This window comes from Sitophilus oryzae, unplaced genomic scaffold, assembly GCF_002938485.1.
Source record: "Sitophilus oryzae breed Bouriz unplaced genomic scaffold, Soryzae_2.0 scaffold_1297_pilon_pilon, whole genome shotgun sequence".
NCBI classification, from domain to species: domain Eukaryota; kingdom Metazoa; phylum Arthropoda; class Insecta; order Coleoptera; family Curculionidae; genus Sitophilus; species Sitophilus oryzae.
In genome coordinates, this window is record NW_022145945.1 from 3,044,311 (window position 1) to 3,061,585 (window position 17,275).

Consider the following 17,275-nt stretch of genomic DNA (forward strand, 5'->3'; position numbering starts at 1 on the left):
TATATTAGTTGTTCCAATATATATGTTCTTCTACTATTTCCAGTGGTGTGTTATTTATTATAATGTCTTTTCTTTCCACTAGTTCGTTGTACATTACTTTAGTTTTTGTTAAATTCATTTTGAGACCCCCTTTATTGCTGGCTGTATTTAGTTCAATAATTTGTACTTGCATCAACGAATCTTAGATGTTTAAGCTATTCTCCATCTATTTTAATCCTTTGTTGTTCCAGTCCAGTTGACGGAAGATTTCTTTTGACATTCCTGTAAACAGTTTTGGGGATACTATCGCATCTCCCTGTCGTACTCCTTTGCCAGTTGGAAACTCTGGGGTTGTTTTATATATCATTACTCTTGCTTTGGCTTCTTTGTATATATTGGCGAGAGTTTCTATATAATTTAGTTATAATCTCCTTTTATTTATTCGTGCTAATGTGCGATAGTCTATTCATTTGCACGGTTTTAATCCTATCCGCACTTTGACGTGCCGGAACGGGACGGAACGTGACGGCCAAGTGTGCGACAAGCTTTATAATATCAATATTGAATCATTGTCTACTACCATTCAACATTTTACTTACATACTATGTTAAATAAATTCGGCTACCACAAAATATTAACAATATATTCCAGGTATAACCATTATGTAAACATTGTTTTAATCATTATGTAATCTTTCTAAATTAGCACTAATACGAGTTTAAATATTTTAAATTTGGTTCGTTGACATAGAAGCAAACACATGTTTATTTTAACAGTTTACTTTTGAAGGAAAATCTTAAATATTTAATGTTAAATATCCGCCAAAAGCTGTAATATTTCTTATGCAAATAAAGTTTTTATTGTTCAGATTTTCAACAATAATATGTTTTTAATATTTTCTCGTTCTTGGTAAAATACATTAAAGTTATTTTTGTTTAAATCCATGTGTTCATGGGCTTAAGTGATCTAGTCTTTAGTTATACGTTTTTGTTAATTCAGGCGGTACATCTATAGATTGCCTAACCTATATAATATTCTAATATCATGGTCCCATCTCAGGTTTGGTCTTCTATGTTCTACTGCTGTAATTTTTGTGGTCCATTTGTTGTCCGTTTCTTGCCAGGTGTCCTGCCCATTGCCACTTGAGGGATTTGATTCTGTGGATTACATCTATTACCTGGGTCTTTTGTCGTAGCCACTCTATTCTTTTACGATCTCCTTTGGTTATTCCCAGCATATTTCATTCCATTGAGCGTTATATGTAGACCTGCAGTTTCCTTATGATGTCCGTTTTAAGTATCCAAGTTTCAAATGTATAGGTCGTCATGACTGGTAGTACACATTGATCGAATGTCTTCTTCTTTAGATAAAGTGGCATTCTAGATTTGAATAATATGATTGAGTTTCTTTAATAAGTACTGTTCAGATGTTCCTTTTAAAATACCTTGTGAAAATTGACTTGTTTAAAAGACACTCTCTCTAATTATTTTAAACTTTGAAGGTATTGAGAGCATATAATGTTCTAACCAACACAACAGCCCGCAGTGAACACAGACGGGTCTCGAGAAATCCCAAGAAGACACTTTGGAGACATTTTTAACATGATTGAAACAACCGCAGATAACGAATTTCAATAACGAAGATTTGCTCTTATCGTTAATAGCCCTGAAGAGCTATAAAAAATATGAATGAGATTTAAAATTGGTGGGCAATAAAGTAGTACAAGAACTGGTACTGTGGGGTGATGGTTGCTTGAAAATGTACCACAAGAGGATCGAATGTATAAGATAGAAGACATGATCTACAAAATTAAATCATTTATATGGTAATAGCCAGTGTATCCATTCAGAAGTGTTGTGTAAGTTTAACAAAACAGTAAGGGAGCGAATGCAAAGAGCTCTGAAGATTGTGGAATCATGGGTGACACGGTAGGGACTAAATATTAGTCCTACAAAGACCGTAATAATCCCCTTCACCAAGCGAAACATTTTGGAGGGACTAGAACATCTAAGACTCTGCGGTGATGAGATTCCTCTCTCGGGGGAGGTCAAATATCTAGGAATCACGCTGCATACCAAACTGACCTGGAACCAACATTTGGAAAATGTAACAAGGAGTGTGACAAAATAATAGAAGAGCTTATTCAGGTAAGCTCATCAATACCAAAAAATTAAACTCAGTCAGGCGGCACTTGGGGCGCTTATGAGCCCAAAGGTATCGTCGAGACTCGTCTGAGAATGCCTGGGTGAACTGGGAGCTCTGACACGGAGGAACAGAATTAAATTATTTTGGGTGCCGGGCCACAGTAGCGGCATCCAAGGCAACAAAAAAGCCGATGAGCTAGCTAGGCAAGGATCATCAGCATCTTATCTTGGTCTAGAGCCAGTACTGGGAATGCCCAAATGTATGACCCACTAAAACTCTGGATCAGGAAAAAGCAGAATGTCCACTCGAGAAACAGACAGGAACACAGTTACAGCAAGGCCTTTCACCAAGGGCCTAGCTCTAAAACCGCAAAAGAACTGCTAATGCTTAGCAAGAATAAAGTGCGGATTACAACAGGCCTCTTGACAGGACACATAATATATGGCTGTCAAGTATTACCTGAACAAGCTCAACCTGTATCAAGGAAGTCTTTGATGCAGACTCTGCGATAAAGATCCTGAAACAGCGGAGCACATAATATGTAATTGCGAGGCTTTGGATCGCAAGTGACACTTTTTATTTGGAAAAGCTAGGCTAGAACCGGAGGAACTATGCTCCCCCATCCTATCAAGGACCTGCATAAGTTAGTGCAGGGCACAGGGATAGGAGAATGGGTGAAGATATAGAAAGGGGACAAACACAATAGGCCTGACAGATTGCAGTGTTTCCGGCAGAGGACGGCCCCTTGTTATTGAGAAAAAAAAATCCATTGAGAAGGCCTGAAGAAAGATGGACCACTAGATACGAAGTACACAATGGTATTTGTAATTTCTTATGCTTAAAAAGATAAAGGAAATGACAATTTAAATTAAAAACTCCGATGAAACAAAGAAGAATGAAAGCCATCAAACAGCACAAATGAACAAATAATCGAATTATATGCCAAGAAAAGCTTGTAAAATTACAACTGAATTGCTTAATATGATAATGATGGTGATTGTAGATTGTAGGGGAGGGGGTATTAATTACTGCAACCTTATAGATCCATTGTGCCCCCCTTTCTTGAGTTACACACATGTAAGCGTCAAAAGTCAGTATCTGAGACGGTTTTACAGAGTTAGTTCTCCATCTCCGATATCAATCGTACCAAAGTTTATGTCAGGAATGGTTGTCGTCTCGGCGCACTTAGTTATGAGGTGTCCTGGTGTTTTCCCATTTTCTCTATAGAATCTGCATTTACCGTTGTTTCTTAGCTTCAGTTTGCTGAGGTATTCATTAAGAGTCTATTACTCTGTACTTTCGGGTCGCTCTCAGGGGTCGGGTAAAGCGGGTGTGTGGCCGAAAAAAATATATATTATATTTCAGAAATCATCAATAAGGCTTAGCCCGATCCTGTCGTGTTAAGCCACACCCAAAATTCCAAACACACGTGCGTTAACATAAAAACGCTAAAAAAACGTTAAATGCCGAACGCTTATTTTGCTACTTTTTCGGTTAAAGATTTCAGTTAACGTCTCCTTTTTGCTGTCAGGGCCACAGAATAACTTCAGGGCTATCTAGACGGGGCCTACTTTGTTTATGCAGAATCCGAACCACGGTCCTCGGCCAAATCATGGTCAATGGCCTACCGACTTGGCAAGTGTCTAAATCGACTCTTGGAGCTGTTGCACACACGCCGAAACCGGATAGACGGCACCGGCTACCCGGTTTCACTATGACCTTTCACACTAGTCCGATTTTACACCCGGTTTGAGCCAGTACAATTGCATTTTTGATCGCGACGCCGACGAGACGGTATAGAACGTGAACATATTATTGTTTTGTGGTTTTGAATCGTCGCTGTCGTTATTAAAAGAGAAAAGCAAGGAAAATCATCTTTCAGTTTGATGCAAATTTATCTCCATACTTGTATTCGTACTCCGTACTTGTTTCGTTTTTGTATTTTTACAAATACAAGGTTTTATGCAAGCGGACTGGTCTGGCTTCAAAAAGTGGTATTAAAAACTTAGTATCTTCTTCCAAAACACCACTTGCCGTCGCTTTGGTTAACTTACAACGTACAAATTTTACAAATTTCGAAAAATGCGAAACGCAAAGTCTCTCTCATATGAACGAAATCGGGCGACTAGGACGGACAAGTGTGAAAGCGTCAATCTAAAACAATGTACTACTACGAGTTCGGTCTGGCTACCGTGCTGGCAGTGGTGGTATCCGGTGACAATCCGGCACGAATCCGATTCTTGTCCGGCGCCGGCTCGTGCTCCCATAAGATGCTATGCACCTCATCGCCGGACGGCCGGCACCGTCTATCCGGTTCCGGCGTGTGTGCAACGGCTCTTTGAGCTCTTTTACATTATCCGTTTTTTTAACGGTCCAGTAAACTGACGGACCGGTGAAATTACCGATCGTGCAACGTATAACCATTCATACGGTTCCGGTGAATTTGTTTTAGATCTAGTTGAACAGTTGTATCGAGCAGTCGTCGACTTCATTATGGAAGAACGCTTATTATGGAAGTCAGCTTGTATCATGTCAGGATTTCTGTCCATTGTGTCGCCTTTTTCTATTGGTTTTTCCAGAATTTGTATAATTTTTCTCTCAAATTCATCAGGCTTGCGTTTCCTGCTGGTCTTTTCAACGACTGTTTTGGATGTAGATTGAGAATTTGAGGAAGACTCTGTTGACCATTACTTCGTTCTTCACTGTCAGCAGCTGATGTAGATGCCTCTGGTGTTAGTGTCGAGTCTAAACTTGACGAAGTTTTATTCGGTTCGTAAATGTTTCTCAAAAATAAAATTTTCCCGTAATTAAAATTTTTATTAATTCCATTTTTTCCACTGCTAACATAGGAAAATAAAAATCTTTATTATTAGAGTATTATCAAACTAGTCTACGCAAGCTAAGCTTCGAAAGTTATTAGGATCTATATTTTTTAAATTTTTATAACATCCTGTAGCTTGGAAATGTAAACCCGAAAGGCATCACTTCATACAAAGAAATTATCCCTTTTTACTGACAAATTCACCATTTAATTTATTCTCAGCTATTATATTACAACCCGTATAAATAAAAAAATGTTAAAAACTTACCAAATTTATTTTTTTTTGCGTCACTGCAGTTTTCAAAATCATTTTTCAAAGCGCAGTAAACCACTTTCCATGCCCCTTGGGTTTTGGTCCTATCCTTATAAATATCTAGCGTTTTGTTCCACAATACTGGACGCTCTTCAATTAATGTAACTAAGATCTCTACGTCGATCTCTTGCTCCATTTCAAAACATAGATACAACGCAACTGAACGACTAGCAAATCGCATATATAAATTTCTTACCGAAACAAAGTAATACGGTCAAGTGTGAACGGGTCTATTAGCCCCCATGCGTTTTTAATAAACACTCCGTTGTTTTCGTCGGTCCGGTGACGGTCGAGTAGAAACCCATCCGTTGGTGCACCGGTACCGGACCGATCTTTTTACGGACGTCGATTAGTGTGAATGCACAAATATAACATAGTGTCTTTCTACTGTATCCGGTAATTTCACCGGTCCGTCAGTTTATCGGACCGTTAAAAAAACGGATAATGTAAAAGAGCTCTTACTCACGAGATATCCGATTGCATCCGGCCTCGAACCGGCGTGCGTGAATGAGCAGTGTGTGTCAATCGATTTTAGACTTTTGCCTTTTTTTGGACAACAGCACGATACAGGGTTTCGAACCGGTCACCCGTCCATCCACTAGTATCGCCTTACGTCGCTTAACTTCGGTGTTCTAATGGGAACCGGTGTTTCGACGTAGCTGAACCGTTGCCCTATAAAGGAAATCTCGGACTAGTGAAATGGACTCTTAAGGGGACAGTGTCCTGTTAACAACCCCTTGAAAATCCAAAGATCATTCTTACTTAAATCAAGAAAAATCGGATTTCTCTGGGTCGTAAGTCTTAAGAAATTTCTTTGAGAGTCTTAGATTAGACCGCTGGAATATTCCCATCCGATGCCCTTTCCCTTATGTTTTATTTTAATTCCATTTCTGATTGACGAATATAAGGAATAAAGAAAAGTGAACGATGACGAATATAATACTAAAATAATCCTAACAATAATTATAACTCATTTAAAACGACTAGACATAAAGTGCATCATCTCTTTGAAATCACATGCAACGTTCCATAAATAAGAACTATAGCAATAAACCTTGATTATTATTATAAATAAATATTAATTACTTTAATATATCAAAACGATATTGTTTTCGTCGTTTGAAAAACGCATACTGGTAGGTATTTCTGAGCGAATCGATTTCAATTCGAATTGCAGTTGAGCAATGACATAAATAAGAAGAAAAGAGTCAAGGCATACTTGAAATTGTTGATATCTTCTATTTTAGATTCTTGCTGTATAATAATGATTATGAAATAAGCAAATTGAACAATGTATGTTTTTCCACAAACGTGTTGTAAATGTTTTAAAAAAAAAACAATATTTTAAGTAGTGAATTCAAAAATACCTATTCTAATGTGGCTCTTTTTAATTTTTCAGATAAAAAACGAGTCTTGGTATGATATTATATGATATACAGGGTGGTCCGAACTGTATTCCGGAAACTTTGGCAGCATATTCTGCAGATAAAAATAAGTAAAAAAATTGTATAACTGTATATCCTAAAATGCTTAGTTTCGTATATACAGGGTCTAGAATTTTCATTTTTATTTCGATTTTTTTCAAATAATTTCTGAAGTGTCTGGGAGAATTTTCTTTTTGATATGAGAAATTTGATTTTGATTTCAATAAGACTCCTACTTGTAGAGGGCGCCACCTACATATTTTTTCATTGGTTTGAAGAGTATAACTTTTCGTCCGTACTTGTATAAAACTACTGAGTGAAAAAATATACATTTCCATGATTTTTTACGCAAAAAATGTCTCTTGATAAAAATCGCTACGAGCAACCGTTCTCAAGATATTTAAAATGGAGATAGTCAATACGGGTCATTATTGACAAAAATAAACATATTGAGTAGATAGTTATTTGACCTGTAATGATAAATTGGGGAAGTTTTAATTTTTTGAAATTAATCATAAATTTTTATTCGAAAATATGATGGATCAAACAGTTTCTGTTGAACTTTTGGCAGAAAAACACTTCAAATTTATGATTTCAGTCTAATAACTATTTATTCAACATGTTTAATTTATTTCAATGATGGCAGATATTGATAATTTAGATTCAAAATATCTCTAGAACCATTACCTACTCGTAGCGATTTTTACCAAGAGATATTTTTTTATGTAAAAAACGTCGTAAATGTATATTTTTTTTACTCAGAATTTTTATACAGGTACGGACATAAAGTTATTACACTTCAAACCACTTAAAAAATATGTAGGTGGCGCCCTCTAAAAGCAGGAGTCATATTGACATCAAAATCAAATTTCTCATGTCAAAAAACTCCTAGACACCAATTTTCATCCAAATATTGACGTCACTTCAGAAATTATTTGGAAAAAATCGAAATAAAAAATGAAACTTCTACACCCTGTATCTCCGAAACTAAGCATTTTAGAACATTATTTATTAACATTTTAGAACTTATTTTTATCTGCAAAATATGCTGCCGGCGTTTCCGGAATACAGTTCGGACCACCCTGTGTATTAGGATTATTCCTGTTTCACCGGAAATGACTACAACTTTTGATTTTTAAATGGCACCTTCGGTATTTTTTTACTTTATTCGTTAGAAAATGACACTATATTATCTTATTTATACATTTGTTCTTTGGAGTGTCACCGATATGTTTTTTTTTCTGAGATACAGCCGGCATCCATTCTTTGTTGGCCACCCGGTACATTATACAGGGTGGTACAATTCTTCATATATGTACTACAAATATTTAAATATGGATTTGTATAGATTAATGTAGCATGTAATGAAACACGGAAATAATAGGTAACAGGAAGTAATAAAAATGAAACCAAAAATTTATCATTGTATAATATCTACATTACTGTTTAGTTATTTTTGATATATGTTTATCATCATTAACATTGTCATATACGTTATTATTGTGCTATAAAACTGTCATTATGTACTTACACTTAATGGTAATATAATATGTTCATCAACTATATTAATCTTGATAATTTAAAAACAATATTAGGTGGCCTAAGATTCTTTAAATAGAATATACCTATTTAGATAAGTAATTTATTTGATTCGATTGTAGCATATATTAACAATACATCATATGAGAATAAAATTACAGCCTATATATTAGACAGCCAGTTGACTTAGTCTGGATTCAGCGGTGACTTAATATGGATTCAGCGTACCTACGATGTTGATTTGTTTTATGTATAACCAGTCAGATCCTAAGTTCTTGGATGCTACGAATCCTCCCAATTCGACTTAGTATTATAATTTGACTTAAAATTATAATACGTTGTGGTAAAATTAATCAGTAAATAAACGATGGATTTTGTTTTATATATAACTAGCGTGTACCCGCGACTTCGTTGGCGTCGAATTAATCATTTGTAATGGTGATGATAAACCAAAGCAAGAATTTCCATTACCATACAAACTGGATAAAATGTTCTCACATTTATGTCAGCATGAGAAAAAACAATATGGCGATATTATTATATAACTTGGTAATATTTGAGGGCTACTTTCGAAAAATCCGTTTGCCAAAAATAAGTTTTTTACGTCAAGCAGTTTAAGCAGAATCGAGGTTAATCAATTACCCAACTTTTTGGAACACCCTGTATGATTTTTTAATAAATTTCAAAATATGTAAAAAAAACAAAATAAATTATATGAGTGTCCAAGCGTTTTACCGAAAGACTAACCGTTTTTTAAATAACAAATATTGTAATATTTTAGGGAGGGTTTTCCCCCTCTAGGAATTTGAGATTCGAGAAACCCCTCCTTATCGAACCTCTACACCCCACAGTCAATACGTTTGCCAAAAATCAGCTTCAAACGTCAAGCAGTTTAAGCAGAATCGTCATTACTCAATGGTCATATTTTATAAAACACCCTGTATAAATTTTTAAAAAATCTTAAAATATGTAAAACAACAAAATAATATATACGTGTTTAATAGTTTTTCCGAAAACTTGACCGTTTATTAAATAAAAAATATTGTAATATTTGAGGGGTGGTTTCATCCCCTTGGAACTGGAATTTCGAAAAATCCCTTCTTATCGAACCTCTACACCCTAGAATCAACCGGTATGTCAAAATTGAGCTTCTCACGTTGAGTGGTTTGAGCAGGATCGTGATTAATCAGTGAGTCAGCAGTAGACCCGGCCACGCGTTGCTGCGGCTAACGTCAGTGATGGCCAAGTACCCGGTATATTGAAATTTGGGTAAATACCCAAGTTTTTGCACCCCGTATATACCCAAAGAGTCAATAAATGGTATATCGAATTTGGGTAAATACCACAAATACCATTTTACCCGGTATATACCCAATCATATTAGCGTTTTTAGTTTAAGATATTCTAACAATTTTTTGAAACAATTTGTTGTTAAATTAAATATATTGAATTACTAATATCGCTATTAATAAATAGGGGTAAAAAATAGAAGGGTCAAAAATTAGGATTGTATGTATTTTTTAATACCACATTATATATAAAAAAATAAAAATAAAAAATTTTGACCAATGAAAAATAAAAAAATTGGGGTTGATCACCCTTATAACTTAGGGGTATAAAATAGAAAACAGCCTATTCTCAGACCTACTGAATATACATACAGGGTGACAATTTGAAAACGACCAGTATTTAATATTACATGTACCGATGATAGTATGAAAATTTGGCGAGAGAGAGAGAGAGGGAGAGGGAGAGAGAGAGAAATACGTCAATTTACATATCAAGGAGGACAATTTTTGAGGCATTTGTTATATATTTGCCCTATAAAACTCTCAAAAAAGTAATGCAGTTTATGTAGAATTCTATAAGAAACACAAAAATGGTAAAAGAAATAGGGGTTGCTATTTAAAATTTTAGGGGTAGGTGCCCTGGGGGTCAAGGGGTTGAAAGTAACACGACAACAAATGCCTCAAAAATTGCCCTCATGATATGTAAATTTACGTGTTTCGCCAAATTTTCACCCCGTATAAAATTTCATCAAAATTGGTTAAGCCGTTTCGGAGGAGCGTGGTAACAAAACCTATTAAAAAACAACCACTATTAAAAAATAGGGGTTGATGATAGAAGGGTGAAAATTTAGGATTGTATGTATTTTTAATGCCACATCGTAAAAAAAATAAAAAAAAAATTGTCCAAAAAATAAAAAAAATGGGGTGGACCACCCTTATCACATAGGGGTATAAAAAATAGATATCAGTCTATTTTCAGACCAACTGAATATGCATATAAAATTTCATCAAAATCGGTATAAAAAAGTATGGTAACACACTTAGATTAAGAATAAAAAGTAACAAAAAAAGTTGTATGTATTTTTTAATGGCACATCATAAAAAAAAATTGAGGTGGACCACCCTTATCACTAAGACCCTATTCTCAGACCTGCTGAATATACAAATAAAATTTAACTAACTAAACCTGTGAGACGAGAATTTTATATATTAGGTAAACTTATGGTACCTATATGGCATATAACTTTTTTTAACAAGAGTTTTTATAAATTTTTTTATGTCTATTGTATTTTATATAAAATTATTACTCTTGAAAAGGGCACTATTTTAAAATCATAAAATAATTATATGCAATAATAAATTACTATTTATTTTATATAAATAAAGATTTGAAATTTTTTTATAATGCTGAAAAATATTGTCATATTTAAAAAAACCACTCGCTATAGATTATCTATATTAAATTATATTGAAGCACATTATTTTTAAAAATAAAAACGAATGTGAGCTACTATAGATAGCATCTTGTATAAAAAAATATTGGATTATAAAATTTTCTAAAAATGTACGATCTTTTTATATTTTCAAAATATTATTGGTGAATTTGCAATAAAAAAAAGGAGTAAATAGAGAATACCCAATCTCAGGATTCTTTGTTTAATATCGACATTTTCTTAAAGCTTATTTAACTTGACGGTAAATATGTAAAATATTTTTATTTATTGACAATCGTAATTTCTGCGTAAACCTATTGAAACACCATCGAACCAAAAGATGTAACTGGTACCCACTACAAATTTGCTGTACCCAACCATTTCATTTCTCCTACTTTCGACCACTAAGCAGTGAGTGGAACCCATGTACCATATGAAAACAGTTCTCATTTACCTGTCAAAAGAAAAGTACAATTTCGAAGTACCACCAATCAGTTTTTTCTGTTCGCGATAATAGTTTGAAAATTGAATTAAAAATATATCAGAGTGTCAATAAAAATGGATCAGTATATTGGCACGTAAAAAAGTGAAAAATAAAAATATAACGATTTTATTTTTTTTTTGTATAAAAATAGGGAGCTAAATTTGCGTTTTGATAATGATCATCAAGTGAATGGAAAAACAATTTTTTCCCAAAAACTTTAGAGTGAATTTTTTTATTTGAACTAAATTTGTTGTGTGATAGCTGTAAAAAAATATTTTACCGGTAAGTAAATCATAATCAATAATAATCTATTATAACATTATTTTTATTTATAAGTTATAGTTAGTAAGTACTTAATTATAAAATTGTAAATGTGCCTTTTTAAAGATATTTTCAATTTCTTTTGATATACAGGAAGAGTCTTAAATAAGTGCAAATATTTTAGGGGTAGTATATTTCGACACCAGAAACACGATCATGAGGGTTTTTTTCGCGAAAATTTTTATTCGAAAATTTTCGCGAAAAGAGTTTTTTATTGAATAACATAATTTCTTGGTAATATGGCAACATGGGTAGTAGATTAAATTTACAAGAAAGAAAACCCAGAAAAAATCAAGAGGTTCTCAAAATTTAATCAAAAAAATATTTTTTTTGGAAATTTTTGAAATAAAATAACTCGTCATTTTGGACTTTGGACTTATTTGAAAAACGCTAAATAGAAAATATGTTTCTTTTATCGAGATCTACCAGCCCTGAAAATATTTGCACTTATTTAAGACTCACCCTGTATAAATGGACTAAATGAACTATACACATTTATTATTCTGTCCAATTTCTAACATCAGCCTTTATTTTTTGAGCTAAAACATCTATGAAAAAAAACAATAATTGCCTTTTTGGTCAAGTTATTATAATATATTACTAAAAATGGCATAGACTGTCAAATGGCACAGTTATTGATATAAACATTTTTTTTTCAATGGAACACTATACAGGGTGAATCTTAAATGAATCCAAATATTTTTAGGCCTGTTATACAGGATGAGTCTGAAATAAGTGTAAATCATAGACTTAAAATAAAATACTGCAAATATTTTCAAGTCCAAAGAAACCCAGATATTTTACGTTGAAAATTTAAAAAAAATAATTATTTGATAAATATATAAATAAATGTTAACATATTTGATGGTTTCAACTTAGAAATATAGTTGAACAAATAATATTCTAAACTTAAATTATTAAAAAATAAAGGATAATACAGAGGTGGTAAGCCATAAAATGCTTGATAAAATAAAGTGCCTAGTACTGTAAACAGAAACTGTATTAGTATGTTATCTTTTTGGTAATTACCAGGAACTAATATTAATAATATATAACAATTATTACTACTTATACTTGTTAGATAAGTAAAATAAATTATACAATTATATGAACTGTCAATTTACATAATGCTAGTGTGTAATGCTTTCTGCGTTGGTTAAAAATTATTTAAAAGAAAGTGTTGGTACAGCTACTTCCTATACGTATCACGGGTTTCTTTTACAGGTAATTTTCATTTTATATTGAGGCATTAAAGAGTTTTGTGAAGATTATAGGGGGAGTGTAAATTAATTACGTAGAAAAAATATTAAAAACGTTATTAAGAAACAAATAATATATCCTGATTTTTCTCTCATTTATTCGTTTATACCCCGTATAGATTTTATTCAATTCTCTTTATGATATACGACACTTGTGGTAATAGTTAGTTACCTTGGTTTAGAAAAAAATAACTATGGAAAGTGTTTTTGGCTAGTTTAACCATAATGACACATGCACTTTTGGTATTAAATTTATAATTATATCCATTTTTTTTCTCATTACACAATATTCATGGTATAAATATAAGACAGTTTTAAACGTAAGATATATTTCCTCAGACACAAGACAAAATTTACTGAATCTACATAAGGAAGGTACCTAAGGTATATAAACCATCAGATCTATACAGGAAAATGCGAGGATTATTAACAAAAATCATAATTTCATTTTTGTTTTGTTTGGTTTTGTTTCGTTATAATTATTTATTTTGTGATCTTTGAATTTGTTCATTTTAATTTGTAACTGATGCAGTACGACCCATTCAGTAATTTACTCTTGCTGTTGAATAGTATATATTAAGTAAATAAATAAATAATGTCTGATTATTATACAGGGTGTTTCAAAAACACGTGCCATCTGTCGTGCGGAGATTCCTCTTGCAAAAATAACATTTATTTTTCATATTAACGTAGGTCCGATTCTGCTTTGTTTCGTTAGATACAGGGGGTTAAATCTTTATCTTTTTTGGATTTATTATAATTTTCTTGATTTTTATTTTTTGCCGACCATACCAACAGGTATGGCAGGCTATTAAGATCGGCAAAAAATTTTTTTTTTAATTTCATTCAAAATGAGTTATTTGGGTCATAAATGACCTAAATACAAAATATTTTCATGGTGTCTGTCTGTCTGTCCGTCTGTCCATCTGTCCGTCTGTCCGTCTGTTCGTCTGTCAGTCTGTAACACGATAACTCAAAAACCGCTAAACCGATTTTAACAAAATTTGGCACAAAAATACTGTGGCACCCGAGAATCTGGCCATTAGTTTTTGGTGGGAGTGGGGGGTTGGTAAGGGGGTATGGGAGGGGGTTAAAAATTTAAAAAAATCGTAACACCAAAATTACAGTAGCTAAGCGAAACGCGGTTTTCAATTTAAGATTAGGAATAATATTTGCAACAAAATTTGTAATAACATCAAAATCAGTCAATGTCGCAGTTTTTGAGATAAAAAATATTGGAAAAATTTCTTTACTTTGAAACTAAAAGAACTGCCTACCAACTTTATATTAACATATTTTAGTATGGGCGACTATACGTATATTTTTTATTTCTTTATTAACAGTTCCAAATATTTTATGGTCAATAACTATAACTCTAAAATTACGAGCAAAAGCACGAAGTCTCTCATGATATGCAGAAGATCGGCAGGAAATTGAGGAAGCTGCTCTGGATGAGTACCATGACAAAACCATGATATTATGACCCTTGATTATTTATGGAGCAGTTGCTTGAGAGCAACGTACGGCAAGGCTAAACCTGTGCTAAGTTCAGAGGCTTGCATGCATCTGCATCACAGGAGCCATAAGAATCTGCCCTACAGCAGCAACTGAAGTCATTCAAAACTTAACTCAACTGTACATTGTCATCGGTAGATATACCAATGCAACAATGATTAGAATGTTCACTGACTGAATCAGTACTGGGAGGATTTTCAGCTCAGATCACTCTGCTTGGAATACACTCAAAAAGGAAATACCACTTCTTCAACTCCTAGTGGATGACATACCAAGAATGTACAACTTTGAAAAACACCCCAATTGAGCAATAAAAATAATTAGAAGAGAGACAAGAATGCTCGGCAGTTAAAAGATCATACTGAACTTGGTGTACTAATGCTTCAAAAACCAATGAAGGAACAAGAATTTGAGTGTTTGGACCTAGAACTAAATAACTCGAATCAATACCATTACTTACCACTACAATTTATCTGGAACAATCGAAAACAAGAAATAGTGCTCTTATCTGATAGTCAAGCAGCGTTAAAAGCAAGCAACTCAGTATCAATCAATTCGAAGTTGGTTAAAGAATGCTTAGAGAATCTGAACAAATTAGGCAAAGAAAACAAAGTTCTTCTACTCTGGGTACCAGCACACCAAGGGATACAATGTTGCTGGGGTTTGGGATCTTGTTTGATCGCTCACTATACCCTTGGACCCATTGTATTATTGTACCAAACCATCCTCTCATTCTTTTTTTGTGTTAAAGCATTTCCAGCTCTTTGCAAAGTTTCCCATGTCGCTGATGTTGGCTTCTGCTGCTTCTTCTAGTCCTTCCAAAAAAAAACTTGCCCTAAAGCTATAAATCCTCGGCATTCCAGTGCTGGATAGTAGTACAGTAGATGCTCTATGGTTTCTTCTTCCTCTCCGCTTTCTCTGCAGTAGTCTTCGTGGGAAATCTTCCATCTCACGAGGTTCACCATCATGCAGCTACTAGGTTCTTTTTGTGCTCTAGTAGTAGTTTTTGTCTTTTTGCTATCTACCACTGGCCACAGTCTTCGAGCTGTAGCGCAGTTCTCACGGTGTTGCCATGTCTCTTGCTTCTTGGCCTTGATGGTAGTTTCTATAGCTTCTGTTTTGATCGTCACAAGTGGTGGGTCATCTGCTACGGCCTCTTCCCTGACTGCCTTTTTGGCAAATATGTCCGCTTCTTGGATAGAAGGTAACGAGAAAGCAAATGATCTAGCTAGAAAAGGAGCGAACACTACATTAACTGGACCAGAACCGTTCTGTTTTCCAAGCGGAAAACATACTAAAAGCGGAACTCAAGAATTTTGAAGACTCTATCGGTAACCTGCAATGGGAATTCTGCAAAGGCCTTAAGGTGCGTATTCATTATCCGCACGAACGAACGAACGAACGAACGAATGTTCGCTAGTGGTATGGACGGGGACCGCACGATAGAACCGCACGAGAAGACCGGAGGCATTTGTTGGTGAACGCCTTTGATGTACCGACTCGAAACGGATGGTCGAGCGAACGAACGAACGAACGGCCGCATGCGTTCGGTCCCCGTCTAAATATACCGCATTTTCATTCGTTCGTTCGTTCGTTCGTTCGTTCGTTCGTTCGTTCGTTCGTTCGGATAATGAATACGCACCTTTAGACTTTTTCTGAAGACAAGACAAGAGAGAAGACAAATATTTTCTTTGATTTAAAGAAGTAAGAAGTAAGAAGTAAGAAGAATTTTCGGATTATCACGGGGTTTTTAACAAACTCAATGAACACCTCAGTACATTAAAGCTAAGAAAAAACGGCGAATGCAGATTATGTGGGGAGAATAAGGAATCATCAGAAAACCTGACTGAGTACACCGAGACGACAACCAATTCGTGCCATAAACTTTGGTACGACTGATATCGGAGAGGTGGAAACCCCATAATGCTGGGTTTTGTCCTGTAAACCCCCTGGGATGCTTGGTTTTGTCAAAGCCCTGGGACTGTATGATGAGTTATATCTCAAGAAAGGGGGACACAATAGATCTGTAAGGACGCGTTGATTAACTCCCTCCCACTCATTCTATATTCTACATGAGAATATTGTCCTCAAGCTTGTGCTTTTCTAACCAATGTTACTTAAGAAATAGCTTAAGTTACACTAAGCAACGTTAATTTGATATTACATAATATATTTTAAATAAAAATGCCTTAAGGCTATAATACGTTTCTAAAGATAGTTTAAACGAAAGTACGTAGGTTGGGGAGTGTATGTATATGTTTTGATTTGATTTGTTTACGATAGATCTCCATCACATGTGGTGTCGTGTAATTATTTCCTATTTAGATAAAGGAATTGTTATTGTTACCTTATAATGAAGTAAATGGCACATCACTGCAATGCTTATTAATTGATTGAATGCATTTATTATTTTTAATAGTACATAACGGATCTAAATATAAATACCTATCTATATTGACTATAATATGCGTAGGAGTACATAATTGTGGTTCAATAGGCATTACAATACAACAAAGTAATTTACCATTATCCATTTTTATACGGGATCCGGCAATAGTGCGTCGGGCATCTGTAATTCTTAGAATGAAAAACTTGAAAATTTTATTTCAATGACATTTTAAAAAAAACTGTTTTTTCAATTTTATTTTTATTTTTGTAGTAAAATTCAAAATTAATTATATGTTTTTTTTCTAATTCTTAGAAGTCTTAAGACATTAAAAAATAATATGATCATGATTCTTAAATGAAAAGCC

The 17,275-nt window shown here is 34.0% G+C and overlaps 1 protein-coding gene across 2 annotated transcripts in view; it reads left to right on the plus strand.

The window, feature by feature from the left end:
• Positions 1-11,354: 11,354 nt before the first annotated feature.
• Positions 11,355-17,275, plus strand: part of LOC115874569 (UDP-glucuronosyltransferase 2C1-like) — a 49,229-nt gene continuing 43,308 nt past the window's right edge. Inside the window, exon 1 of one of the 2 annotated variants that reach the window (XM_030889760.1) lies at positions 11,355-11,709. The gene's annotated coding sequence lies outside the window, so the exon portion shown is untranslated. Of the gene's footprint in view, positions 11,710-12,869; positions 12,973-17,275 lie in introns of those variants that run through there. The other variant, XM_030889759.1, reaches the window with a different exon arrangement.